This window comes from Chrysemys picta, chromosome 9 (assembly GCF_011386835.1).
Source record: "Chrysemys picta bellii isolate R12L10 chromosome 9, ASM1138683v2, whole genome shotgun sequence".
NCBI classification, from domain to species: Eukaryota; Metazoa; Chordata; order Testudines; family Emydidae; genus Chrysemys; species Chrysemys picta.
The window spans coordinates 86,552,925-86,580,602 of NC_088799.1; the positions used below are offsets into that span (position 1 = coordinate 86,552,925).

Below are 27,678 nucleotides of genomic sequence, written 5' to 3' on the forward strand. Positions count from 1 at the left end.
ATATATATATATATATACACATACACACACACACACACACACACAGCCAAGAAATACTGCTTGCTGAGTGTAGCTCCCCGCTGCATGCAAGGGGGATTTGTTCTGGTAGCAGTGGTAACAACCAGAAAGTCCATGAACCAAAATGGGGACAAAGACCCCCAAAGTGCACTGTTGTTGTTTTGTTCTTTCTATTCCAGTAGAAGCCTCTCTCTTTATTAGGAAGTGAGGCATAATTGTGCAAGAATAGAAGGATGTGAATCATGCCAGAAAACTAGACACATTTCTAAATCTGTACGGTTGAAAGTGGTCACCTAATAATATTATAAAGGAGAAACCTAACAATTAGGGAGGACTGACTATCTGGTTCATTTTCTGAATGAGAGCCATCCAAATATGGCCAGATATTTTCAGCCTATATTCTAGCAATGGTGATGATCTCTTCTACTTCTGCCATGTAACAGACTATGTGCTACTTCTGCTACAGGGATTACTTTGTTTGTTGTCTCTAATCATATGCTACAATTCTAGTCTATGTAGGGCAGGGATTGTCTTTTATTACATGTGTATACATGTGTTTACAGTGCCCAGCACAGTGGGGCCCTGATCTCTGACTGGGCAAATAATAAATAATCACCGCCACTAGAGAAGTTCTGTCTATGTAACTACTTATATCACCTTCATCATCATGGTATCTGAGCACTTCACAATCAATGATGGATTTATTCCTGGTGAGCCATGGACGTACCATCTCCATTTTACAGATGAGAAACTGAGGCCTCAGATAGGGTAAGCCAAAGTCACACAGGAAGTCTGTGGCTGAGAGAGGAATTTAATCCAAGTCTGTCCAAGTCCAGTGTCTTAACCATTAGACCGTTTTCCTCCTCTGGCCTTCCTGGTACCTCTTCTTCCCAGATCAGTGAGAAAAGAACATGTATAGTGTCAGTTCAGAAAGGAACCAACAGTGTATGGTGCAGTGGGATGAATATGGGAATTTTCTGTAATGTTTTTATGATCTGTAGGACTCTGCACCCAGTGGGCGCAGTAGGGTTAAAATGCTGCTCCTGGGGCACAGCAGGAGACATGCAGTGTTTGTGGTTGGCTGGGGTGATATAAATGGGTCATTAAGGACTGGCTGGAACCAAAACTTATCAATGGAGGATCCGGAAAGACAATGGGCGCCCCAATGACTGAACAACTCACACTTAACACGGGAGGCCCCCAGTAGGTGGAACACATGAACTCAGCATGGCTTTGCAGCAAGCGGACAGTGGGCTGAGGGGTGATAGGAGGCCATGGTAAGAACTGGGCTCACAGAGACAGAGCGGCGCTCACCTGGGACCAAGACAAAGGGACAGAAAGAGACAGGCAGAGCCAAGATGGATTCTACAGCATCTTGGTAGGTCCTTGGTGTTGGCCAGTCTAAACTTTGTCTTAACCTTGGCTTCTCTACACTAACCTAAGGACTGCCTGGTGCTGTACCCCATTTGACTAATAAACCCTACTCTGTTTTGACAAGGCTTCATGGAGTCACTGCAGGTACTTGCTGAAATGCATTGATCCCCAATGGGATTAAAAGTCTATGACCAGGAGTCTGTTCAGCGCTCACAGTAAGGAACAGGAGGGCTGGAACCTAGAGGCTCAATCTCAGAGGCTCTGAGGCCATGTGACCTACCCATGTGGAACAGGGTGACCGGTTGTGGGTCTGGCATGCTAAAAGAGGCTAATTACAGGCTAGGGCATAGCACAGATCCTGGAAATCCATGATATGTGGTAATAAATGAGGCTAGGTCAGATGATAATAAATAGGATGATGAATACTCCAATATGCAGACAATTACATTAGCATTTCCAAACCAAAGCTCTTACTCCAGAGAGACTTGCACACAGGAAACCAAATTTAACAGTCATAGTCATCCCACTTCTTAATGTATTTTTCCTCTTACGTTCTCTAGACACAGATGAACTCTCTCTGATCCGTATTTTATGGTGACTTCCTTGAAAATGGAGACTGCTAGCATTGTGATAAATGGCTTGAAAGACTAGCAGCACGGCAGTTTCTGCAAGTATATCCCTGTCCTCTGCAGAAATGTTTCTTGGCAACTTCTCAAAGCAACAGCTCTCAGTGGATCATGGCAGATATCCCTACACCTCCTTCAAGAAATATCACAACAAAGGGATTATTGTTCCTGCTTCTGGAATGATGGAAGCACATTAGGGTCAAAAATATTGATATAACTAAGTACTAACTCTTATTTCTAACATAAGTCAGTTCTGGCCCAATTACTGGCTTCCCTCATTCATCAGAAAACAAATTATCACTATCAACAATTTTTCTACTGAACAGCACATTTTTATGTCAAAGAAAAATTAAAAACATACCTAAAATATTAAATCAATCCTGTCAATTTAAAATCTATCTACAAAAAAAAACAAATTAAAAAACATCAGAACTAATTTGGACATTGTAATGTTTTACTACTGTGTAATATTTTAATTTGCCTGTATGCATTGGTATAAACTACAGACGTCAGTGCGGAGATATTGGAAGAAGGGGACACACATCAGGGCCCAAATGGGGTTCTGGGTGATCGCTACCTCCCACCACCCAACACAGATGTAATGTGGTTAAGTGGTGTCCGTATAAAGAAATTAAAACTACTGATTATTCCTCAAGATAGGCTTTTAATGACTTACGGCTATAAATGCAACACAGACAAGATAGGAAAAGAAAAATTAAAGACCAGCATTGAATAAGGATTAATATAAATGACAAATTATATTGCAAACAAGCACAAGTACAGGTAATGTTATGCATTAGCTACTTATTACTATAAAAGCATGTTCTTAACATTGCCAGTTTTTACTGATGACAGGCACGAGTACATGCTAAGCTATTATTACTTATTAACTATTAACCTTACAAATTTTATTCCTATTCTTAATAACCATAAGTACAAACAAAGATACTATAAACTGATTAACAACTTTCTACTATTTCTAAACAATTTAACACTAGTATTAAACTTTTACTACTATTTTTAATACTGCAGCACTAATATAATCTGAGATCAAATTATCCCAACACTACCATTCTTAATACTATAGTGTCAGTACAACTTGAAATCAAAACAGCTCGAGCAACCCAGACTTCTTTACTCCGTTACCTTATTCTGCATGCAACCAGACTTTTTCTTTTTAAAACCTTACCCTCCCGAGAATATGTTACTTTCTAGTCAACCGCTCTTTGCATTGGCCAGGTGCAGATAGTCGGTGCAGTTCAGGTTTCCTCAGTTCAGGGGGTGCGGGTCAGACCGATCAAAGAGAATAACTTCTTAGGCCAAGATACACACACACCTACCTGAGGTTCTACACATTTAATCTCATCTGCCCGCCGTGTTTTGAAGCAAGTCAACCAATCAGGCTAGGCCAAATTTAATGTTGTCTCTTTGGCTATAATTCATGCTTACTTATTTTCTTGTAGCCAATTATTGTTTTAATTTTATAAGTTATGCTCAAGGAGATAGCTTATTTCTATATAGTCCACTGTCTCAACTGTGGTTTCCCTTAGTTTTCTAGGTAACTTACCTCTAAAAGGGCTATTGCCTTGATTGTGGGTAAGGTTATCTTGATGACCTATGCCTAAAGGCCTAGCCCATCAAACCCACATAGGAATCAGTTTTTTGGCTGCAGCGTCTCTTAACCACAAGTTCCAAAGGTGGTTTCAATAAGCCATACCCGGGGGCATGACCTATTATACCATATAAGAGTCAGCATAAAATGTTGTCTGGTTATAGGTGTCTTTTGACCACAAGTTGTAGCTTCATTTTGCAAAGCTTGCTTTTTAAAGATAATTTTGCAAAGCTCATTCTATAAAGTTTCCGGAAGTTTTAGGCCTAACACTGGCAATACTGTTGTTCATCTTAAGCTTGACAACACTCTTACTCAAATTAATCACAGTCAGCTATATGTACAGCAGATGTAGGCAGAAGAGGGTTTACTGCACTGAAAAAGAACTACATTGTCAATGACAATAAGCATTTCTCCAAGATCTAACTACTTATGCATTCAATAAGCAGAATATTTTGTACTAGCTGATGATTCCTTTAATATTAACATATGCAAATCCCTGGTAGTGCATATAAGTAAAGCTGACCGGAGAACAACAATTTCATTTCATGGCAACTTTAAAGGTTTCTAAATTTGTTTTCATTACATACTGGAATGAAAACAAAACCTTTCAATACTTCTATTGAAAACTGCATTGTTCTGAAAACAAAAATTTCAGATCAAAACTTGAGCTTTTTGATTTGGAAAGTTCTCACCCACCACAACTGGAGGGGAGAGGGATTCTGAATCTAAGTTTGAGATGATCTTACTTCATCACAAAGAATGAGCAAAAGACAATATCAAAATACTGTAGTTTTTGCTCTTAACTATTTATAATATTGGCTGCATAATGCAATGATACTCTTCTAAAGTTTAACTAATTGCACCAATTAATAGACTCATTTTTTCACTCATTTGAAGTGTTCTTATTTGGTTCACATATGACTGAAGAAATGGAAAAGTGGAAAAATTAATTAAAGCTTCCGTGCACAATTTATTGCTCTGCAGACCACCACATGTGCATGTACATAGGTCTATATATGTACAGATCATTATGTCTTTTTCACAATAGGGTACTGTAAATATGTTCTGCATTCTGGAAAGGGCTGAAGCGTGTGTCCTAATGGTTGGAGCAAGGACTCTCAGGTTATATTCCCAGCTCAGCCCTGATTCACTATTTGAACTTGGGCAAGTCATTTCCTTCAAATCCCTCCTTGAAATTCTCCTTTGCCGTGATACCTACAACAAACAAAAAAACTTGACAACAGCTAGGCCGCTTCTCTGCTGAGACCACTGCTTATCATACTAACCAATAGTGTCTCATTTCCTTGTACTCCCAATGTTTATATGCAACTATTGTCTTTTGTCTTACGTTTGGATTGTAGGCTCTTTGAGGCATATGTATGAGGCACAATGGGGCTGCTCCATGACTCGAGCGCCTAGGTGTTACTGGAATAATACATAATAGCCATCCCTCAATTTACCATCTGTAAAATGGGATAGTAGTTCTCACATCACAAAATGGGATTATACTTTTTATGACAGGGATGTTATGAGGCTTAATTATCACCCATCAAAGTACCAAGATCCTTGGATGGAAGGAACTACTTTATAATTAAAGTGCACTGAACTAATAAGTGCAAGCATAATTATGGTTAGAAAAGGCTTTATTAAGTTACTCACAATTGAGAATTTAGCCATTTGATTTGCCAAGAAGATCGGATAAAGCTGATGATCGTGTCCTTTAAACCTCAACTGGTTTAACCAGCCTGCTCCCTTTGGCACTTCTAAAAATAATCATATCATATAATTTATTTATTAATTTTGATTCATATCAAAATATCCCTTCATTCCTCTGGAGGGCTTTTACAAAAGTTAAAACACACAGTAATCAAATAAATTAATCCTAGATAGAATGAAATTTCCTTTGTAGGACAAATAGCGAAACATTTTCACAAAAACCAAGAAAGGCCCTTCACGAATTTGCTCAAACCGACTGCAGCTTGGAAGATGGCGCCTTTGTCTAAAATTGGTAGCTATCACATTTTACTGCATTATTAAAAGTGACAATTATCTCCGGGTTTGTACAATTAGAACTTCTGATATTACGGAAAATAATGAATGCAACACTACTGTTCTGGATGGCCTAACACTAATAAAGCAAACCTATTCTGAATGCCCAAGGCCAGGACCTCAGGGATAGCAGATGGTGCCCGGGATACCCATTCTCACATTAGCATAAGAAAAGCATTGAGTGGGTCACAGATTGCCTGTAAGCAAGCTTTCTGTTGTCCACACAATCTCTCGCCTTCTACCAAATGGGACAACAGCATTGTTTTGGGTTTTTTAATTTAGATAATCAGTGCTTCATTACATAGAGAGAGACCTCATTTCACAATCAAGTCAAGCAATACAGAAGCCCACTTCCTTTGTCACTAGTTGGGCTCTAAAAGCTCATCATTCAAAGTCTAGGACACACAACAAAAGGAAATGAGCAGTAGCTGATAATATGCATTTAAACACTTAGGGCCAAATGACCTCTGGATCTTAAATTAGATTTTTTTTAATGGCCTCTAATTCTGTATGTAGTCTATTGCAGCTGCACTCAGTTGCAAGCACAAATGGTACTGTTTAGATACCCAGCTACCTGACTGCACTCTCAATTCAGACTTGTCTAGATTCTATCATCTGGGGGCAGAATGCACGGCAGCCACAAAAATAGAGTCCAGACTCAGGACTCTGAAAACGTGGGGTGAAATCCTGACCCCCAACAGTCAATGGACAAATTCCCACTGACTTCAGAAGGGCTAGAACTTCATTCTTGACTCTCAATATTTTTCATCTAACTTTCTGCACTTTTCATGACTTACCACTGGAGGCCCAGCAACATGAACAAAGCAGCAAACAAGTAAAAGCGTCACGGTGTCTCTCCCAGGAAGTCCCAGAGTCTATAATATCACATGCAATCTATCATGAGGCGTTTACATTTTTCGCTATAGCGTTGACTTCCACATTTATTACTGTGAATTATGAAACTCATAAGTAGAATCTGTTTCTGAAACAACCATGAGTGCCATTCATGAGCAACAGAACCCTGTGTGTTTACAGGAATATCTTCACTGCAAAGTTCACTTGGGTGATCGGCACCAGGCTTAGCCTAGCCCACATGTAATCAGCCACACCTACCTGATTTACAAAGTCCTGACTGGTGCTGCATGCTCCTGTGTGTCACATTCGATGTTTCTTTGTACTGCAGTAAGCTGAGCCACTCTGTGGGCTGGTCCACACTAAGCCCCCAGTTCGAACTAAGATAGGCAACTTCAGCTACGTGAATAACGTAGCTGAAGTCGAAGTATCTTCGTTCGAACTTAAAGGTACTTACCGCAGGTCCACATGCGGCAGGCAGGCTCCCGTCGACTCCGCCTACTCCTCTCGTGGAGCAGGATTACCGGCGTCGACGGCAAGCACTTCCGGGATCGATTTATCGTGGCTAAACAAGACGTGATAAATCAATCCCAGAAGATCGATTGCTTGCCGCCGAACCAGCGGGTAAGTATAGATGTACCCCAAGATTCTTTCCCAGTGAACTGTGGGAGAATTTGTCTGTTCTTCTGGGAATTGTGGGAAGGCACTGGAGGACTATCAGCACTAAAGTAATTTCATATGTGTCCTCGCTGCAAAATGGGCAGGTGACCAGCTCATGTGAAAACAACACCCGAGTTTTAACTGATACGCCAGGCCAGGCCAGTTAGCCAGGGTTGAAATCGCTGCTAAACTCAGCTCAGAGGTTTGTGTGTGTTGATGGGAGGGGGGTTATGGCAATGTCCAAGTGAAAGCCCAGGTTAACCCTGCAGTGAATACATACCCTCAAAGGGAAGGGAAAGGCATGGTTAACACCAGGGCCGGCTCCAGCTTTTTTGCTGCCCCAAGCGGTGAAGCAAAAAAAAAAAAAAGAGAGAAAGCCGATCGGTAGCACTTCGGCGGCAGCTCAATCGCGCCGCTTCATTCTTCGGCGGCAATTCGGCGGCACTTCGGTGGCAGCTCAAAGAGGAAGAGAGGGACTGAGAGACCCGCCGCCGAATTGCTGCCGAAGACCCGGACGTGCTGCCCCTTTCCATTGGCTGCCCCAAGCACATGCTTCCTTCGCTGGTGCCTGGAGCCGGCCCTGATTAACACACTCTGGATTTCCCCGTTCATCCTTGTTGCCTATTCTGTAACTTCTATGTTTTACTAATTTGAGATAATGTCAAAGAGGATTTTTAAGTGGAAAGCATGAAGCCCTGAAAGTTTTGCATGGTGTAAATAACAGGAAGCTCTATGTAGAGCAGATCAAAAGAGTTTACAAAACAAACCTACCTGATTTGATAATAAAAGTCCCAAGTTTAGTTTTCTATGATTCTGGGGGCTTGTCCACACTTGCAGCTCTGTAGCTGCACTGCTGTAAGTGCTTAGTGAAGACACTACATACACCCAGGAGAGCTTCTGTACTCCACCTCCCCAAGAGGTGGTAGCTATGTCGACAGGAGAAGCCCTCCCACTGACACAGCACCCTCTACACTGGGAGTTTTGTCAGTATCACTACATTGCTCAGCTGAGCGATTCAGTTACATTGACTTAAGTTTGTAGTGTAGACCAGGGCTGGGGGTCATACTATTAGTTATTCAGAAGTATTCCGAAAACCACCAGATATTTGTAAAAACTTTCATGAATCTAGGAAGTTTCAAGAGTTTTAACTGAAATACCATTAGTCTGAAAGGGGGTGGACCAGAAAGTGCATTCTTTGTTAAATGCTGCCTGTTTAAAGGAATTTAAGTCATCTTCTTAGGGCTGGTCTACACTGGGGGGGGAATCGATCTAAGATATGCAGCTTCAGCTATGAGAATAGCGTAGCTGAAGTCGACGTATCTTAGATCAACTTACCTCCCGTCCTCACGGCGCAGGATCAATGGCCACGGCTCCCCCGTCGACTCCGCTTCTGCCTCTCGCCCTGGTGGAGTTCCAGAGTCGACAGGGAGTGTGTTCGGGGATCGATTTATCGCGTCTAGACGAGACACGATAAATCGATCCCCGATAGATCGATTGCTACCCGCCAATCCGGCGGGTAGTGAAGACGTACGCTTAGAAAGCAGAAACAATTCCACAGGAATTAGGCCACCCCGCCCCCCTACATTACAGAGAATGACTAGCAAACATTTAACGAATAACCCCTCTTCCAAAGATCATTCATCCCAAACTAGTCTACAAATTCTTACAAAAACATCTGAAGAAAACCAGGACTGGTTTGTGAAGGATAAGCAAACATAAACATACAGTACCAGTTGGCATCTTCATCAAAAAGTGTCCATGTCTGCTTCCAAGACAATAAGCACATGCAGCATCTTGCAAACCTCCTTCTTTCCCAAAAGCACCGCTTGAGAAGGAGTGTCATGCAGCAATGGAAATCAAAAAGCAATTTCAGAAGAGACATTGCCAAAATAAAAATCTTATTTTTTTTTAAAGTGCCTTCATCTCTATGGCAATTAAAACATTTTAGCACAGTAAGACAGAAGGAGTTTTAAGGGTGACTTTTAAAAGGTACACAGAGCAGTGAGAAGCCCAGCTCCCAAAACCAACTTGGGCAGTGACATGCAGCCAGGTGGTTCCACTTCCAGATTGGGTTTTGAATGTTGCAGTGCAGGGGATGCTTCAGTCCCTCTAGAACCCATATTCAGAGACATTTTTAACTTAAAATAAAATATCTCATGAAAACAAATTATATTCACATTCGGGTCAGTCAAATGCCCTTTAAGAGGAAGCCAAAATAAGGGCCTGAGATCTCACCCCTTCACAGAGCTGTCCCCAGACTGGAAACCAGCAGGGAGGGGAAGGGCAGAGTTAATTCCCACCTCTCTCTCCATCCAATACACAGAATGAATACCTGTTTCCACCACCAAGCTCAAGGGGCAAGCAGGAGGTCCAGGCAATCCACACGGAGGCTTTATACTCCCCCCGCCCCACCCCAAACCGGCTCCTCAACAGAGCAGTTCTGCTGATAGAGCATTGTTGACCCAAAAGAGTCACCCTAGGAATCCCCTATGACAGGAGCATCCACAGCATATGATAGACAGTAGCACTAAAATTCTGCATTGTTTGAAGGGGATTGTGCCCCCATCCTACCTCATTCCAGCTCAATAATCCCCAGCCTTGTGGCGTTCCAAGGAAGGGGATACAGATTGGGGTCTTACTGGGACAATAAGGCCCTAAATTCTTGTTTGCCTAACCCATTGACACCTTACTTTTAAACAAAACCCTGACAGAGCTAGTGAAGGCGAGTCACTCAATACCACGCGCAATGCCAGCCACAGGCTGATGGCGAGGCAGCTGAGAGTAACATATTTATTCACAACACAAACTGGCACAAGGGGCAGAGGAAAATCTTTTGCTGTTGCTGCTGCTCGTGTAACACAGTTGTCGTTCTCTAAAGCCAATGTACTAATTGCCAACTAACAGAGTCATCTCATCAGTTTAACTCTAGCAAATACAAACAATATTTTAGCATTACTAGAAAATGCAAGAGGCCCCATCTGAGCAGTGAGAACACTAACTTTCTCTGCCTCGTGTTTAGTATTCATTTCTTAGACTCATAAAATCGTAGGACTGGAAGTGACCTCGAGAGGTCGTCTAGTCCAGTCCCCTGCATGCAAGGCAGGACTAAGTATTATCTAGACCATCCCTGACAAGGGTTCATCATTAGTGATTTTTAAGAGCAGGTTAGATAAAGATTCCACAACCTCCCTAGGCAATTTATTCCAGTGCGTAACTACCCTGACAGTTAGGAAGTTTTTCCTAATGTCCAACCTAAACTGCTCTTTCTTCAATTTAAGCCCATTGCTTCTTGTCTTATCCTCAGAGGTTAACGAGAACAATTTTTCACCCTCCTCTTTGGAACAAACTTTTATGTATTTGAAAACTGTTATCATGTCCCCCCATCAGTCTTCTCTTCACCAAAGTAAACAAATGCAATTTTTTCACTCTTCCCTCATAGGTCATGTTTTCTAAACCTTTAATCATTTTCGTTACTCTTCTCTGGACTTTATCCAATTTGTCCACATCTTTCCTGAAATGTGGCGCCCAGACCTGGACACAGTACTCCAGTTGAGACCTAATTAGCACGGAGTAGAATGGAAGAATTACTTCTCGTGTTTTGCTTACAAAATTCCTGCTAAAACATCCCAGAATGATGTTTCCTTTTTTTTGCAACACCGTTACACAGTTGACTCATATTTAACTTGTGATACAATTTAATCTCCAGATCCCTTTCCATAGTACTCCTTCCTAGGCAGTGACTCTCCTAACCTAGTAGTTGAAAAGTACTAATTCACCGAAACCAGCCTGGTACTGGTGGATGTTTCTGAATATACTTGAAAATGTTTCAGCCAGTGAAATTGGTGTAGCACCACTGAATTACAAGAGTCATTATCTTAGTGAGGGGTCTAGAGAGACAGACACATGATTTTGTGGCTAACAAACAGGATGGAAAGGAAACCAGGTTTCTGGGTTCTAACCCTGATCTCCTATGTGACCTTGAGCAAGTCACTTAGGGCCCAATTTTCTGAGACACTCAGCATCCAGCACTCCCATTTACTTTAACTGGCACTCATCACCTCCATCCAATCAATTGCCTCCAGGGCTGTGGCTTTAAGAAAAAAACCCACTAAATATCATTAGAGTTGGCAATACTGCAAATGGAACATAGCCCATACAAAAGTCACGTGTCAACTCTCAGCACTATTCGTCAGGCACGAATTGTAACTATGGTAGCACACAGCGGCCATGCCTTGAGATACTACCTGTAGGAAAAATACCACTAACTCAGTGGTGGGTGTCTCCTTGAGGGTGATTTCAGAAGACAAAGGTTCTGCTAGTGCACCTCTCCAGAGTGATGGTCACATTTTGCTGTAAGCGAAGTGCCATCCAATCATGTCAATACTAACACTTTTCACATTCATTCCAGGCATAAATAGGAGGAAGACCGCTACAAAGATAATTATAAAATGTCACATTTATAAGATCTTCCAGCACATAAGTGCTGTAGAGCTCCAGGAACAGAAGTGTGACAATGTACATTTTTTTTAAATAAAAATTTGGACCAGCTCTAATGTCAAGTCTATTCTTCCCTGATTGTGTTGGAAGACCGGTTGGGTGGTCTACTAAAGAATTTTTATTATGCACTACATCATAGTTGAAAGAGTGGGGAGTGTTAAAGTTTTAACAAAGGCAGCCTTTCTTGATTATTTTTGTTACTGGAGTTAAATAAGTATTAAAAACAAATATAAAGTAGAGACCTAGTATGGGGGACAGATTGTTCTACACTCACCTTCTAAAGGGTTTTTATACCTTCCTGTGAATCACTTGGGGCTGGCCACTATTGGAGACAGGACACTGGACTAGATGAACCTCAGTTCTGCTCTGATCCAGTATGGAAATTTTTATGTTCGACTTAAAAAACAACATCACTACAGCAACTGCCAGGCAGTGGGTCAGTTTACCCATCTAACCTCTTGTCTTATTATAGAAGATAAAGTGTTTGATTATTGCCCTCTCCGCACTTCTGCATAAATTAGCCATAGAGGACTAGCCAGAAATTATTACTGGAAATTCAATCATCATGCTCAGGTCAAGGTTCATTGACCTGCCAAAGCTTTTGGAAAAGGTTTCATTAACAAAACAGGAATCGCCCTTAATATCAGGAAGGAGCAAAGACTTGCTTGGGGGGGAGGAGAATTTAATCCCCCAATTTCTCAGTCTCAGGGTTTAATTTATATATTTACAAAGGGACATTATCCAGTAACTTAGGCTACATATTATACATTATTTTCAAAGCTGTTTCTTCATTACCTTAATTTGTCTAATGGATTAGGCATTTCCTTGGATAGACTTTGATTGTAAACTCTTTGGGGCATTCTGTGTTTGTACAGCACAATGAGGTCCCAGTCCATGACTAGGGCTCCTTGGCCCTACCACAGCACAAATAAATAATACTGGACCATACTCACATCCACAAACCGAATCCTGCTGGGACAGCTGCTCTAAAGGGTGGATTCCGTGTTGGGAGAGCAGCTTTAAATGGCCAGGGCTTCATGGAAACTCAGCACTTCTCCTGTCCAGGGTTGTACTATGGTCAGCAGTCCATTCCATGAACAGATATTCCAAGCCAGGATTTAGGGAGCCCCTCTGTGATTGGACTGGACAGCTCAGGCTGTGTTTAGGCCCTGTCTTCAAGGGTTTATAGCACCAGTGTAGCCGACCCAGTCTAAGCCCCTCGTATCAGACCCTGTTAAGCCCACATCAGTATAAGTCACCAATTACACTGGTGCAGCATATCTGCACTAGGGATTTGTACTGGTGCAGACACATTGCGGTAGCTACAACAATGCTAAAAACCCAGTGTAGACAAGACTTTAGTCCAGAGCCAGGGAGCACTACGAGGTCTCCCTGTTTCCCATATAATGAATATAAAATGACCCTTTATTCAGGCTATCAGAATCAGGTCTGTTCTCTACCACTAGAGACACTATAGAATTCATTGACTTTCTGTGCTGCATGGATGGGAGGGCAATAATCTACCCAGCAAATGAAGGTGTGATTGTAGCATGGGTCGGTATACCCATGCTAGCTTTAAGATAGCTAGCACAGGTAACATTAGCAGTGAAGATGCAGCGACACAGGAGTCAGTGCAGGCTAACCACCCCAGTACGACCCCCTCGGGGACGCTGAGAACATATTCAAGTTGCTAGCCTGCACCAGGATCTTGCCTTTGCATCTTCACTGCTATTGTTACCTGCGCTAACTGGATTAAATCTAGTGTGGCTTCACCTCTCCAGGCTACAATAACATCTTATATTCAGTGTAGATGTACCTTAAACCTCGGACAGAGCTGGGTTGCAACTAACTCATAGCACCGCTTTCCCACCCCTTCCCATGGGCTTTCTGCTACCGGGGACCCACAGCTACTGAGCCTGATTGGTCTTCAAAAAAAAATCATTTCCACCCTGAATAATTGCACAAAAATACATTTGGAGCTTTGCATGAAGGTTCAAACATAAACCAATATTTGCAGACCCAGGATCCTGGATTAATACATGATCCTCAGGCTTACTTGTATTGTAGGAAAGACATCAGGAGCTGCAAGAACTGCAGAGCCCAAGGGACCAATATTTAAATCAGAGGGATACAGTGAGATGTATATTTACCGACAGACTGACTTTAAAAAGATGTGCAAAGTGCAGGACCTAAATTATCTGACCTGGCACCTCTGATTGATACTTCAACATTGCATCACCCTCATTCTAGTATAACCCAAAAGTAGAGATGGCTGGAAGTTTTTACCCCTCTATGACCTTGGGCTTGTCACAATCTCTCTGATCCTCAGTTCTCCATCTGTAAAATGGGGATAATAATACTTCCTTTTTACCACCCTTTGCACGTCTTGTCTTAGGCCTGATATTGCAATTCATAGTTATGGGCGGACTGCTGCAAATATGGGGAATCTCCTTGAAGTCAACTGATTTTAATGGAGCTGCACCCACGCTGTCATTGCAGAATCAGAGTTCTCAGTATAAGCTCCTGAGGGCAGAGACTGTCTCTTATTAGGTATATGTACAGTGCCTAGCACAATAGGCCCCAATCTTGGCTGGGGCCCCTAAGTGCTACTATCATACAAATCATAATTGTACTTAATCTGGACCTTCTTCAGCCAGGTATGGATCCAGCTTGCTTCCACTTCCACAAAGTTAGACTCCCCGTCCCCATTAACATTTACAAACATTAACCCCAAAACCACCAATAATTCCATCCTCATTCTCGCAACGAAACCAGAATGAGTTTAAATTACCGACAAGGTGAAATAAAATGCATGAGCAAAGAGCTAATACTCAGCAAGAAAACAGACAGAACTGCCCCAGCAAAACACCTGAGATGTTTAGCATCGCTACCGGAGAGCTTTACAGTGTGTCAAATGTTCCCTCCGTCCGTGCACTCGGAGTCTTAACCCACTCAGGAAACTACCATGTATAGCCTGGTGTGCTCTCGACAGACTGTGGTCCCGTAGCCAGAGACAACGGTTAGATTAAGAACCCCCAGCAGTGACAGAACTTCTGGATGTTGATGCAATGGAGCAAGATTTACAAGGAAAATGATCAGAAGTAAATAAAGAAATAAAAATGAAAGGACCTTACAGGGAAGCTAGCCCCATTCGAGGGGTTAAGCCTTTGACTAGGTCAACAGCCCCTAGAGTGCTATTAATTCTACACAGAATTGGGAGACTCATGGTTTTATATCGGTGTTTTAGAATAGCTAAAAGTAGTTTATCTGCATAATTTAAGGTGATGTTTATTGATGCCACGGGGTATTTTAGGGACAATATTGTCTCTGCAGAACATTACCACCCAGCTGTTCTGCCAGCTAGTGACAATCTGTTTAAAAATACCAGGGAGCATGAAGTCTGTAGTCTGTAAGCACGTGTGTGTGTGTCGTCCAAAACCTCTGTGAAAATAACCTTCAGGAATGGCAATTCTCCAGGAGCACAGTTTGAGCCAGCTAAGATATGAACAAACAATCAAGGCAGCTAGGTAGTTCAGATTTAATGTATGCTGCTAGAATAGACCAATATTCAGATTTAATTTGGTTATGGAGATCAAACCCCCTTTAAAAATGTGTTCACATTGTGCAAATAAAATTTGATTCTTTTATTTTAATTTTTGCTCTCCTAGCTTCTACACAGTGAGCTGTGATATATTTGTAATGCTCTGGCTGACTGAAGCTATTTTATATATATTCAAATCTCTGCAGTCGGGAAACCAGATGCAAAAAAGTTTCACCCATGCTTTCTGTTAGGCTGTGGGGGCCATTGCTACACCATACAGAAGTGGAGGTTACAAACCCTCCCAACCCTTTGTATCATTTGATTGTACACCGTTTAACTGTTGCTGCATTTCACTTTACCCACTACTGCATTTCAGTAGTGGGTAAAGTGATTTCAGTGCAGTCTGCCAATTACTTTGGCCTTCTTTGTGATAAATGACAATGTAAATGTAAGAGATTATTACTATTATTACTATCAACTCTGAAGGCTACTCTGTGTCAAGGAGAAAGTTTCAGTTATATAAATTCCAATCTCCCGGTTTATTGCAACTGACACTGAGTGACTACATCATTAGGAAGGCTCAGTTTACACAAAACCCATTGTGACTCAAACAACCGAGTTACAACATGATCAAAAGGTAGAGGCAAGACCTAACCAAGCCCCATAACTAGGCTAAATCATTGGATACAAGGCTCTCCACTGAGGGAGAGATACCCCCAAAATAAGGATGCACTTGGTAAATAAAGTTAGGCTTAGCGTGGGATTGATTCCACTGGCACAAAGACTAGACCAGGGGTCGGCAACGTTTGGCACGCGGCTCACCAGAGTAAGCATCCTGGTGGGCCGGGCCAGTTTATTTACCTGCTGACACGGCAGGTTCAGCCGATCGCGGCCCCCCACTCGCCGCGGTTCGCCGTCCTGGGCCAATGGGGGCAGCGAGAAGCGGCGCAGGCCAGGAATGTGCTGGCCACGGCTTCCCGCCGCCCCCATTGGCCCGGGACGGTGAACCGTGGCCAGTGGGGGCCGCGATCGGCCGAACCTGCCACGTCAGCAGGTAAATAAACTGGCCCAGGCCACCAGGGGGCTTACCCTGGCGAGCCGCGTGCCAAACGTTGCCAACCCCTGGACTAGACAGATGTGATTGGCAGGGATGGTCTTGATAATACTAGCCCTGCCTCAGTGCAGGGGACTGGACTAGATGATCTATTGAGATCCCTTCTGCGACAGTGTACCCCATAAGGTTTTATAGGGGGGTGCTTATATATGTATGTATGATATAACTGGAATAGGTGTTTGCTACATATGCCAGGTGACATATCTATGTAAAGGTTACGATCTACTGGTTATGTTCATCCTAGATGTATGCAGGCACCATTTGTGTGCTCAAAGTTATGAACATTGGCTGTATAATTGCTAAGTAGCCTTAGATTTCTAAATAGCCTTAGTTAGAACATTTGGTCACTTCTTGGGAAAGGAATGTGCAAATTAGGTGCTCAATCAGGAAGCACTTAACAGACAAAAGAGCTTGGAAAACTCCAATCCACATAAGAAGTCTACCTGAGGACGTTCAAGGTGGCATGTGGGTAATGGCTACTACCTGCAAGTCCTGAGTCATGCATGGGCATGTGACTTGCCCATGTGATTCCGAATATCCATTTTGTGACTAGATTCTACACAGGGTGAGGAGGGGGTCTCCACCCACAAGAGAAAGTCTGTTTAAACCCCTGGGAGACCCCTCCATTTGGTCTTCAGCTGGCTAAAGAAGGAGCCTCTCCACCCTCCCCCCCCCAGGATACTTGAAGGAAACTGGAACAAAGGACAGTAACTACAGGGGGTGTGAGTGATTGCTGGACCCAGGCTAAAAGGAGATTAGCCTGTAAAAGGGAGCACTCTGGAACTGGTGAGGATCTTATCTGTATTTAGTTTGATTAGACATAGATTTGCGCATTTTATTTTATTTTGCTTGGTGACTTACTTTGTTCTGTCTGTTACTACTTGGAATCACTTAAATCCTACTTTTTGTATTTAATAAAATCACTTTTTACTTATTAATTAACTCAGAGTATGTATTAATACCTGGGGGAGCAAACAACTGTGGATATCTCTCTATCAGTGTTATAGAGGGCGAACAATTTATGAGTTTGCCCTGCATAAGCTTTATACAGGGTAAAATGGATTTATTTGGGTTTAAACCCCATTGGGAGTTGGGCATCTGAGTGCTAAAGACAAGCACACTTCTGTGAGCTGTTTTCAGGTAAACCTGCAGCTTTGGAGCAGGTAATTCAGATCCTGGGTCTGTATTGGAGCAGACAGGAGTGTCTGGCTCAGCAAGACAGGGTGCTGGAGTCCTGAGCGGCAGGGAAAACAGGAGCAGGGGTAGTCCTGGCACATCAGGTGGCTGCTCCCAAGGGGGTTTCTGTGATCCAACCCGTCACACCTTCCAATTCTACATTTCTATGATTCTATGACTGCCCAGGGTTTTACCTTATTAGGTAGCTATGGTTAAGTCCTGTCCAAACTACAAATTCTAATCAAGCAGTAAGCAGATCTGAACCATACTGAAACTAGGCCTCCTCACTCGTTACAGGGCCCAATACTCCTCTCCTCTCTAGATTCCTCTTGGAGCCGGTCATTTATAAAAACAGATTCTACATTTTCTTCTGAAGCCATGGGCTGTGCATTAAAAGAGCCAAGTCAAAAGCTCCACTCTCAGCCCTCTTTCCCTGGATACCCAGTCACCCCCTTTCCTGGCTGTTGCGCTCAGACCCCCTAACAGCAAAACACGGGCTCACTTTAAATGGCAGATTGCTCTGATGTGAGCCACTATGTGACAACTTCTGTAGGCTCAATGTGGGCTTGAGATTGGCTGGCAAGAGCTGTAGGAAGAGCAGCTGATTATAACAACAGTAGTATTAAAGGCAGTGCTCAGTGCACAGCAGGAATACTTGCAGAAGAGGGAGTAAACAGCCTGTTAACAGAATCCTACTGAACAAGGAGAGATGGCAAACACCACTAGGGGCAGAAAAATAATATTAAAAGGGTCCTAGAGAGATTAGCAATACAAGCAGAAAACAACAAAATGTATTTCAGCTCAGGAAAATGCAAGTTATCATCACTAGAGAATACCACTTCAACCTATTCTACCCATATTAAACCAACTTCTAGGTTTCCCAATATAGATTCTTTACCAGTGTCGCACTAAAGATCAACACTATAATCAACTTCACACAAGCATCAGTGCTTTCTCTGGATACCATTCACCAGCTCAGGAAAAGTTATTCTTAGAAAGAAAAGAAAGAAAGAAAGAACTTTCCTTCCTCCAGAATTCACTGGTAAAAATGGGAGCTGTGCTTTACAGCCCATTCTTAAAGCTCTCCACAATCAGGTTCCCGGAGCATCAGTTTGGCAGTAGGGTAAGCTACAAATGTTGAACTTCAAACAATAGTCATTTTAGTCTGTTTTAGAAATAAAGCAGGACCCTGTGCATATGGTATAGAACTTGAACTCGTAAACTAGCTTCAAGACAACTTCATATTTTCCTGAGGGATATGCGTAAGATTGAGTAACTGGTTGAAAACTTCCTACTTGCACCAACTCACTGCTTCCAAAGTTATTTCCTCTATCCCGTTGTTAAAATAAAATACACTGCTGTACGCCATTGCCGATTCCCGTGGTATGTCACTGATCCATGTGACTTTATGAGAGGCCTGGCTGTTGCTCAGTAATGTAACAGCACGCAGATGAAAGTTTTCTGGCTTAAAAACTGGATTGAGGTTCTTATGCCCTGTTTTTTCATGTTGAATAACTAGTTATGTTGGGCCACAGAAATGCAACTGCAGAATTCCTTTGATTTCCCTGTAGCAGCCGTGTTAGTCTGTATCCACAAAAAGAACAGGAGTACTTGTGGCACCTTAGAGACTAACAAATTTATTAGAGCATAAGCTTTCGTGGACCACAGCCCACTTCTTCTATATGCATCCGAAGAAGTGGGCTGTAGTCCACGAAAGCTTATGCTCTAATAAATTTGTTAGTCTCTAAGGTGCCATAAGTACTCCTGTTCTTTTTGATTTCCCTGTTCTGTAGGTCTCAACAAATCAGAGATTGATGAGCTTTCTTCTTTTTTGGCTATGGATCTTGACAACAGCTAGAGTGACCATATTTCCCAAAGGGAAAATGGTACACCACACAGGGCTGACCTGAGCCCCCCACCCCAGCTGCTCTCCAGAGCCCCCCGCAGAGCTGGCCCCGGCTGCTTGGTGGAACCCTGTTGCCCACCCCCCCAGTTTGTCACTGGTCACTCAAACCCCGCCAGCCTCCCTGCATGCTGGAACCCTGCCTGCCCCTCTGCGCGGGGCTGGCATCTCCACTTCCCCATCCCCACAAGTTCCTCTGACCACGCTGCACCTCACGTTTTTGACAAAAAAAAGTCGGGACGGACAGGACAGGGCTTTAAAAAAAGGGACTGTCCTAGCCAAAATGGGACATTAAGTGATCACCCTAGCCGCCACATCTGCACTTGGTAAGGAGCTGGTGGAGATCCACAATAAAGTTAACATAAGTGGAAGGAAGCATGAGCATATGGGATGACATTGGACTCGCAATCAGGAAATCTGGGGTCTGTTCTCAGCTTGGTAACAGACTTCCTGTACGACTGAGGGCAAGTCATTTCATCTACCTGTGCCTTGGCTACCCACCTAAATAATAATAAAGTGAGTAGATTTTCTACAAGCTTTTATTCCAAGCAAAGTCCAACGCACATAAGACCCAGTTACCAGGGTGTTAGTCTAACACAAAGGACACTGGATTCTCAGTGTTCAAGTCTCTCAGCCGTAATAAACAAATAGAAGCAGCAACGGAAGAGAGATTCAAGTGCAATCAGCACCTTTTTGATCCAAAATTAAGAAATGGTCGGAAGCTTTCCTCCTCAAAAGGTTAACGCATTAGCTGTGCTAACTCACCTGATCTGTCTCTTTATTTTTAAAAATATAGACCAGTGATTACATCAGCCGGTGCATTGGTCCCTTCAGTTAAAATAAGCTCATCCCAAGCTGGATCCTTGTATGAACCTGTCAAATCTTGCTCAGATAAGAAATTGTCAGTCCTGCTGGCCAGGTGAGCAATTTCAGCCTTAGTAAGATTTCCACTAGGGCCACATGAGAGTAGGGGAGGGTACGTCATTAGATCAGTTGCTACTGGAAAAAGGGAGAAGAATTTTTCTGCCCCAGACCCGTTAAATCAGTACTGTGCATCAGCCCCTAAGCGTATGTGATTTTCCTGCATGAAGCCTGAGGTGATCTCCCTGCTCACTATCACCACTGGCCATCATGGTGGCCAGAGCAGGAGATACAGTATTTCGGTTTCCTCTTTTTAAAAGAAATTTGGGTAAATACAGTAACAAGAGTAAAGTGCCTGCTCCCAATACAGTCAATGGCAAAGCTCCCCTTTACTTCAGTGGTGCAGCACAGGGCCCATAGTTTTAGTTTGCTGCTTGTTTCTGCTAAACAAGTTCATCATGATCCCTGTACATGACCTGGCTGTTACATGCTGTTCATCACTACAGTAAAACAAAATCTTAAACCACTACTTTAGTCATGTTAGATTAAGATACTGTATTTTTGCCTGACCTGAAAAATAAAACATTTTTTTAAAAATTGCTGGTAACACAGAGAGAGTTTTAGGTTGTGAGTGGGTTTAAAAGAAACCCATTAAAATTATTCTCTTCCTGAGACTCTGAAAGTGACTAATACAATAGAATCACAATGAGCCTTGAGTGTCTAGTTGTAAAAAAAATAAAATAAGTGAGGGTATCAAAAAATCGGGGAATTTCCATCTATCCAAAATAATTATTATTCTCAAAATGTTGGTAGAACAGGTAAAGCCCAGACCACAGCCGTGTGCATGCAGTGTACTCTGACACAGGATTAAACAACCTGGCCCACAGGTATATTCTAAGAAGCACTGATAGCGATTGCTCTCCCTCCCCCCTTCAGCACTTGCTCCAGTTACACTGCTTATTTAAGTGCCTCCAATCTGTGTACACACACACCCGTCTAGTCCTCCTCACACAAGTGCAGACGCTGCCAGCAGAGAGGCGCACGCAAGAACATTTTTCACACTGACACTGCTCCCTGGAGTCTCAGACTAACCAGGTCCGGCAAAATATGGAGAGAGAGAGAGGCTTGTCCCCCTCCGCTGAAACTGACAAGGAGAGTTTTGCAATTGACAAGTGATGAAACTGACCAGTTGCTACCCCGACTCCCTCCCCTCACTGCCGCATCAGATTTACTCCCCGGCTTTGTTTTAAACGAGCTGCCTTTCTTTTCCACCCCAGACGGAGCTCTGCAGGGCAAGCTGGCAAGGTAACAAAGCAAATGACAGACCTTCTCTCTCGCCTCTTCTGGGCTGGGGAGGGAGCGTTTCCTCGCCCTGCCTTTGCCTGGCGCCGCTTGGCAGGAGGAGGCGAGCAGCACAGAGGCTTCCTCAGGGATGCTCCAGTTTCTTTGCCGGCTCTCTCTTGAGGCGTTGCAGGATCTCGGAGGGCTCATCTGCTCCACATTGCTCGGGCCGGTGGGATTCTTTATTTTCAAAAAAAATTATCTATATTATTATTATAATATATTCTGGGGGCTTGTGGTTCCTGCAGCCAGGCGGAAGTGAAACCCTTCCCCCTCCCTCCTTCCTCTGAGCTCAGCCCAGCGGAGAGGAGAGAAGGGGTAATTCCCAGGCACCGCGCCGAAGGGCAGGCGAGCGGGAGCCTGCCAGGGTGGGGATGTGTATGTTTCAATCTGCACATGGGGGGCACGGTAGATTGCAGGGTGTTTCCTGCAGACAGGGCACTACAGAACCAACAGCGCCTCGGGCGTTATTCACAGCCAGGCACGTGTCCCCCGGTCCGCCAGGGGCCTGCGGGTCCCGCTCCCCTACCGCCTCTTTCGGCGGAGGCGGCGTGTGGCGAGCTGCACTGACGCTCCTGAGCCGAGCCCCCTGCAGGGGCGGGAAGGGGGACGTTCCTCTGCCGCTTTCAGTCCATCCACCGCCTTTCACCCCAGCCCCCAGCCCCAGTGCGGCAGGCGGGGGAGGAGGAGAGAAGCCACCCCCTGCCCTGGGTAAACTATCCCCAAGGGAATGGGGGGGGACTTGGGGCTCTTTTCGCCCCCCCCCCGCCGCTACCTGCCGGCTGAGCTCCCAGCGTGAGTGGGCAGGGGAGGGCGGTTTCCCTTCTCCACCCCATCCAGGACGTAGGGCCCCGTTTCTTCCCCGCTGCAGCCCGCCAGGCGAAGAGCAGGCACCGTTCCCCACGGCCCTGCGGAGCAGGTGCACAGCCCAGCTGCCACGCCGGGGCTGCCTGTTGGCAGGGCCGGGGAGGCGCAGCTGGACGCAGCGATCAGCGGCTCCTGGCGGCTGCTCACGCAGCGGGGCCGGGCGCATCTCAGCCAGACAGCGGGATTCCCCCAGCCGCAGCCTGCTCTGAATAATAAAGGAGCGGCCCAGCCGTGAGGCACGGAGCTGAAAGCACAAACAGTAGATCGGGAGGCTGCAAACGCTTCCCGGCTGCTTAACTGCGCTTTGAGTTGTCCCGCTGCCCCCTCTCTGAGCAAAGTGAAGAGCCCGGTTAGGACTTGAAGCCTCAGGCCACCCCTGTGACTAGGTATTTAAACAACAAGTGGAGATTGTCGTTAGCTGTTTGACAAAGGCCAGTCCCTTTTTCTTATGTCCTGGAGATAGTCTCTCGTACAAGTAGGCTGGGTGACAGGCTGTTAGAGAGGAAAAACACACCCTTCTCTTCAGACTTGCATCTGAAGAAGTGAGGTTCTTACCCACGAAAGCTTATGCTCCCAATACTTCTGTTAGTCTCAAAGATGCCACAGGACCCTCTGTTGCTTTTTACAGATTCAGACTAACACGGCTACCCCTCTGATACTTGACACCCTTCTCTGTGTGTGTGTGTCTGTGTATATACATAACTGAGAGAGAATCATTGATAGGAAGGGCAATTTACAAACAATTCATGATTAAAATATAAATCCATCTACCTCTTGCTAATTTTTTGTATGGTTTCTGGGGTGTTTGTTTTAGATGCACAGGTAATTTCCTCCAAAAAATATATATGATAGTGTCTAGGGACCACCCAGAAGAGGGCTCCCATGTGCTAGGTACTGTACAAACACACAGAGAGGCAGTTCCTTCCCCCAAAGAGCTTCAGTCTAAATAGACAAGACGGACAAACCGATAGGGGGAAGGGTAGATACACACAGCAGAGTGTTTAATGATATGGCTGCAAACTAGATGTTAATTTGTACAATAGTTTGTGGTTGATTGTACATATTCAGACACATTTGGTGCTATATTTCATTGTTTCAGTGCATTCCATGAAGAGGGAAGAGGCATCTATCTGCAACCAAGGCACCCAAATACCCCTGAAAATCTGGGTTACATTTTCAGAAACACCCAAGAGACCCATCCTCAGAAGTGACCCAGGAGCCCACATCTCATTGAAAGTCACTGCAACAGGGTCATCAAAGGATCCAACTGCTTTATAGAACAGTGTTACATACTCTGCATATACATTTTATGTACAAACGTGTGTAGTGTTTTAGATAAACGGTTCAGATGTCTGTTCTTGGCCCTGATCCTACTTCTCATAGCAGTAAAGTTAAGTGATTAATTCTTCTGTGCCTACTATGCTTTCCCTTGCAAAGCAGCAAGTTAGAGAAGTTGAAAGAGATTCAGTTACATGCAATTACTGTAATGATTGTAAAATACAGCTAAATACAATACCTCTGCTAGCTCCTGAGTGACATCCTGTGGTGCAGTTGCTGCATGACCCATTCATTTGTACCATTTATTTGGGGCCTAATCCTGCAAGCACTTGAGTGGTAACTTGACTCCCTCGAATTGTCTCATTCACTTAAGCTGCTGGGTGCTCAGCATTTGGAAAATCAGACTGTTTACTCAGGTGCCTAAATGAGTATTAGGTACCTAACTTTAGGCTCCTATTTTGTCCTCTGTTTTATGCCATTCACAGACTGCTCAGTTTCCAAAAATTATTGGCACCCACATTCCATAGTGACCAGCACCTTATAAATATGCAGAACCTCACACAGTATGTTATATTTCAACAGGCTTTATGCATACGCTGAGGAGCAGAAGCTGAAAGGGAGAGATGCTAACTGATCCGCCAACCACAGCAGACACATACTAAGGGTAGGATTCACAAAGATACTTACGCACTTGAGTCCCATAGCAACTCACAAGATTCCGCTCAGCTGCCACCTAGCCCTGTAGGCATTTAAACCCACTCCACCCCTAAGTTTTTCTCTTCTGGGACTGCACACTCACTATGTGCTTGGATAGCTGCCTTCTGCTTAAGCACCAGAGCAATTCACAAACCAGGAAAGATAAGTCTTCAGCTGCCCAAGTCACATATGGGGGCCTGATCTGGTAGGCAGGCTCTGACCACACCCTCCCTTCTAGTCTTTAGACTAGTGGCTAGGGTACTCACCCACTATGTAGAGACCCCTGGTTCAAGTCCTCACTCCTCCTGAGAGGGAGCAGGGATCTGCAGCCTCTCAGGTGAATGCCCTAGCCACTAGCTATGGAATATTCTGATATGGGTTTCCCCTCAATATCTCCTACTGACGTTGTTCCACCTTAAACAATGGAATACCAAATCATAATTGAACCAGAGAAAGAGTAGCTTACACCGTCCTACCTCACATGATCCAATGAAATATAAGGCAATACAGTGAAGTCAATAGTTACAGCATAAGTGCACAGCACATCAATCGTTATCTCAGTGACTGATCCAGAACCATCGTTAGGCACTCAGCCTATACCGTCACTTCAAAAAAGGTAGGGTTTTAACAGTGAGATATCAAAGTCCAGAGTCTGGACATGGACTATGTCTTCCTATAAGTGTGTATATAATAGACTAGTACGGAGGGAGAGGAGGGCTCCAATACTGACCGGTGCCTCTGGATGCTACTGCAATACAATTTCCAAATAATAAAGTGCACACAGTATAAGAGCACTAGTCGTTATGATCATTTATACCTTCCTAGCTATAGAGGAGAACTGAAAGGCCATGAGAGACTAAGCCACCATCCCCGCATACTACCATATATTAAATGTCCATGAGTTCTCTTAAGCGAATGGGGTGGTACTGAATGAGGACAAGTAGCATAGGCCAACTGACGACACATGGAAAGTCATGGGCCTCCAATGGCAGGTCATGACAGGGGGCTCATGTTTTGTTTGCCAGTTTTGAAGTGCTTTTTCTTTTTCATTTTCTCAGTTTGGATGTTTTGCTCTGGAATTCAGCAACTGACATTTTATTTGCTATTTTTAATACAAAGTCACCATGCATAAAAATTACATTTTTGCCCCACATACTTGCTATAGTATGCAAAGCAATCTGCTGTTAATAAAACAGAAACTAATCCCCAGAGGAAATGAATGTGCTTAGGAACCAAGAGCTTAAAGAGAAAAAAAAAATAAAAACTGCTGCATTTGAAATAATGACAAGAAAGTGAACGAAAACTAATTCCTCTCAAAGTTAGGCAATTTTTATATCATGCTACTGATATCCTTAATGAAGAATGATGCATTTATTCACCATCGTGTATTTTTACTTTAGCTTATGCTGTACAATAATAAACATCTGCTTTCTAAGTTAGTGAGTGGAATGATGGGTTAGCTACTCACATTTCCACAGCAGGTCAACTACTAAAGGTTTGTTCGGGTGCAGCTAGCAGAGTGTTGTACTTGTGGGAAAGGACTGCTCAAAAGTGGAAGTGTTCCAGAGAGTCTTCAGTCCAGCTGGGTTGTTCTCCTGAAAAATCCAGATGAAGGATTCAGAGAAGGCAACCCAGTGTGGGGATCCAAGCAGAGTTACTGTCTGAGTCAAGAAACAAGGCTTAATCTGAAAGCACCCTTTGGCATGTGTCACTTGTATAAGAGAATGATGGCAAGTGACTGAAATAAGGTAGAAAGCAATGGCGAGATTGCCGACTTTTCACAATCTAAAGGAAAAGGGGGGAGATTTTTTTGCTCATCTCTGGGCACCAGCTGCAAAAGGTGTAATGGGGAATACCATGGTTGCTCTTTCAGGCCCTGATCCTGCAAAACAGGTACACATGCTTATCTTCACTCATTCTTTGTATTACAGTAATTCTTAGAGGCCCCAACCAAGATTCCAGCACCATTGTGCTGAACCACTGTATATACACATATTAAGAGAGAGTCCCCAAAGAGCTTACCATTTAAATAGACAAAGGTGGAGGGGAACAGCACAAAGATTAAGTGACTTGCCCAAAGTCACACATCAGGAGAATGGCAAAGCAAGGGACAGAGATTAGGTCTCCTGAGTCCCAGTCAAAGGGTTTATCCACAGAATCACGCTGCCCTGAGTGTGTTCAGGAAAAGCAAGACCTCCGGGAACTGCCCATGAGCAAGTGGGGAAAAGAAGAGTCCATCACAAGGTCCTTATTCAGGCAAATCTCTCACTGAATCATCTTGTAATACTCTTTACATGAGGTTGTTGAAATAACTAGCCAGGAGTCTGGTGTGAGCCAAAGAAATCCTATTGTGAAAGAATAATTATTTCCCCTCTCGAAAGATCAAAGGGTCCCTAAATACATTTATAGACTACCAAGAGCTCAACAGCATCCCATAACAGGAGACAATTAGATCTGCTGAGGGGGAAAGAAAGTTATTCGTGTCATTTTAAATGTTAGTGAATTTATTGCAGGCAAAATGTGCCTTGCAGGCATCAGCCCTGGAGACTGAAATGCTCAGACTATCCATAGACCATGCACAGCACAGAAAGCAGGAGTGCAGGCTTCTCTGTCACACTGCCCCAGCCAATGTATCTGACACCTGGAGGCACCTGCTCTGGAGGGTGTTGGGAGGGGAAGGGTTCAGGTTCCTTGCTCCATGTAAACATTGTTTTCGCTGAACCTCTTATAATTTTATTGCACCCAGATAAGTCTAAGCATGTTTTCTGTTGCTCTAGGGACTGAAAGTGTTAGCTTACAATATAGAGGCCAGATTCCAGTCTCAGTTACCAGGGTGACACTCCAATCTTACACTGATGTAATTGAGCCTGGAATCTGGTCCCCACATTGTAAGTAAACACATTGTCAATGGAGTCACCAGTGCCACAGGTCAGAACCAGGCCCTGTAGGTTTTGATGCCTCCTGGAAGCCTGATGACATGCCAATTCACCGATGCTCACTGCTGGTTGTGTTTTTGTAAATGTACGCCATACAGTACAACAACAAGACAACTCAGTTTACTCTTTTCTGATGGTAATTGTTAGTTGGGAACAAAGACCCTTGCCCCCAATGTGTGCGCTAACTTGAACAAGTTGTTGTGTAATTGCTTCCTGGCAATATCTGTTTTCCACCACTAGATGTCAGTGTTTGCATTAGTAGGAACAGCAACTCTCA

At 43.8% G+C, this 27,678-nt stretch overlaps 2 protein-coding genes across 7 annotated transcripts in view; one reads left to right on the forward strand and one right to left on the reverse strand.

The window, feature by feature from the left end:
* PAK3 (p21 (RAC1) activated kinase 3) overlaps positions 1–21,749 on the reverse strand; it is a 194,211-nt gene extending 172,462 nt beyond the window's left edge. For both annotated transcript variants that reach the window (XM_008170040.4, XM_042851056.2), the window contains exon 1: positions 21,610–21,749. The gene's annotated coding sequence lies outside the window, so the exon portion shown is untranslated. The remainder of the gene's footprint in view (positions 1–21,609) is intronic.
* CHRDL1 (chordin like 1) overlaps positions 21,288–27,678 on the forward strand; it is an 80,790-nt gene continuing 74,399 nt past the window's right edge. The window contains exons 1-2 of one of the 5 annotated variants that reach the window (XM_042851057.2): positions 21,288–21,588; positions 23,591–24,433. The gene's annotated coding sequence lies outside the window, so the exon portion shown is untranslated. Of the gene's footprint in view, positions 21,589–21,658; positions 21,797–22,745; positions 22,878–23,590; positions 24,434–27,678 lie in introns of those variants that run through there. The other 4 variants (XM_065556613.1, XM_042851060.2, XM_042851058.2 and 1 more) reach the window with 4 other exon arrangements.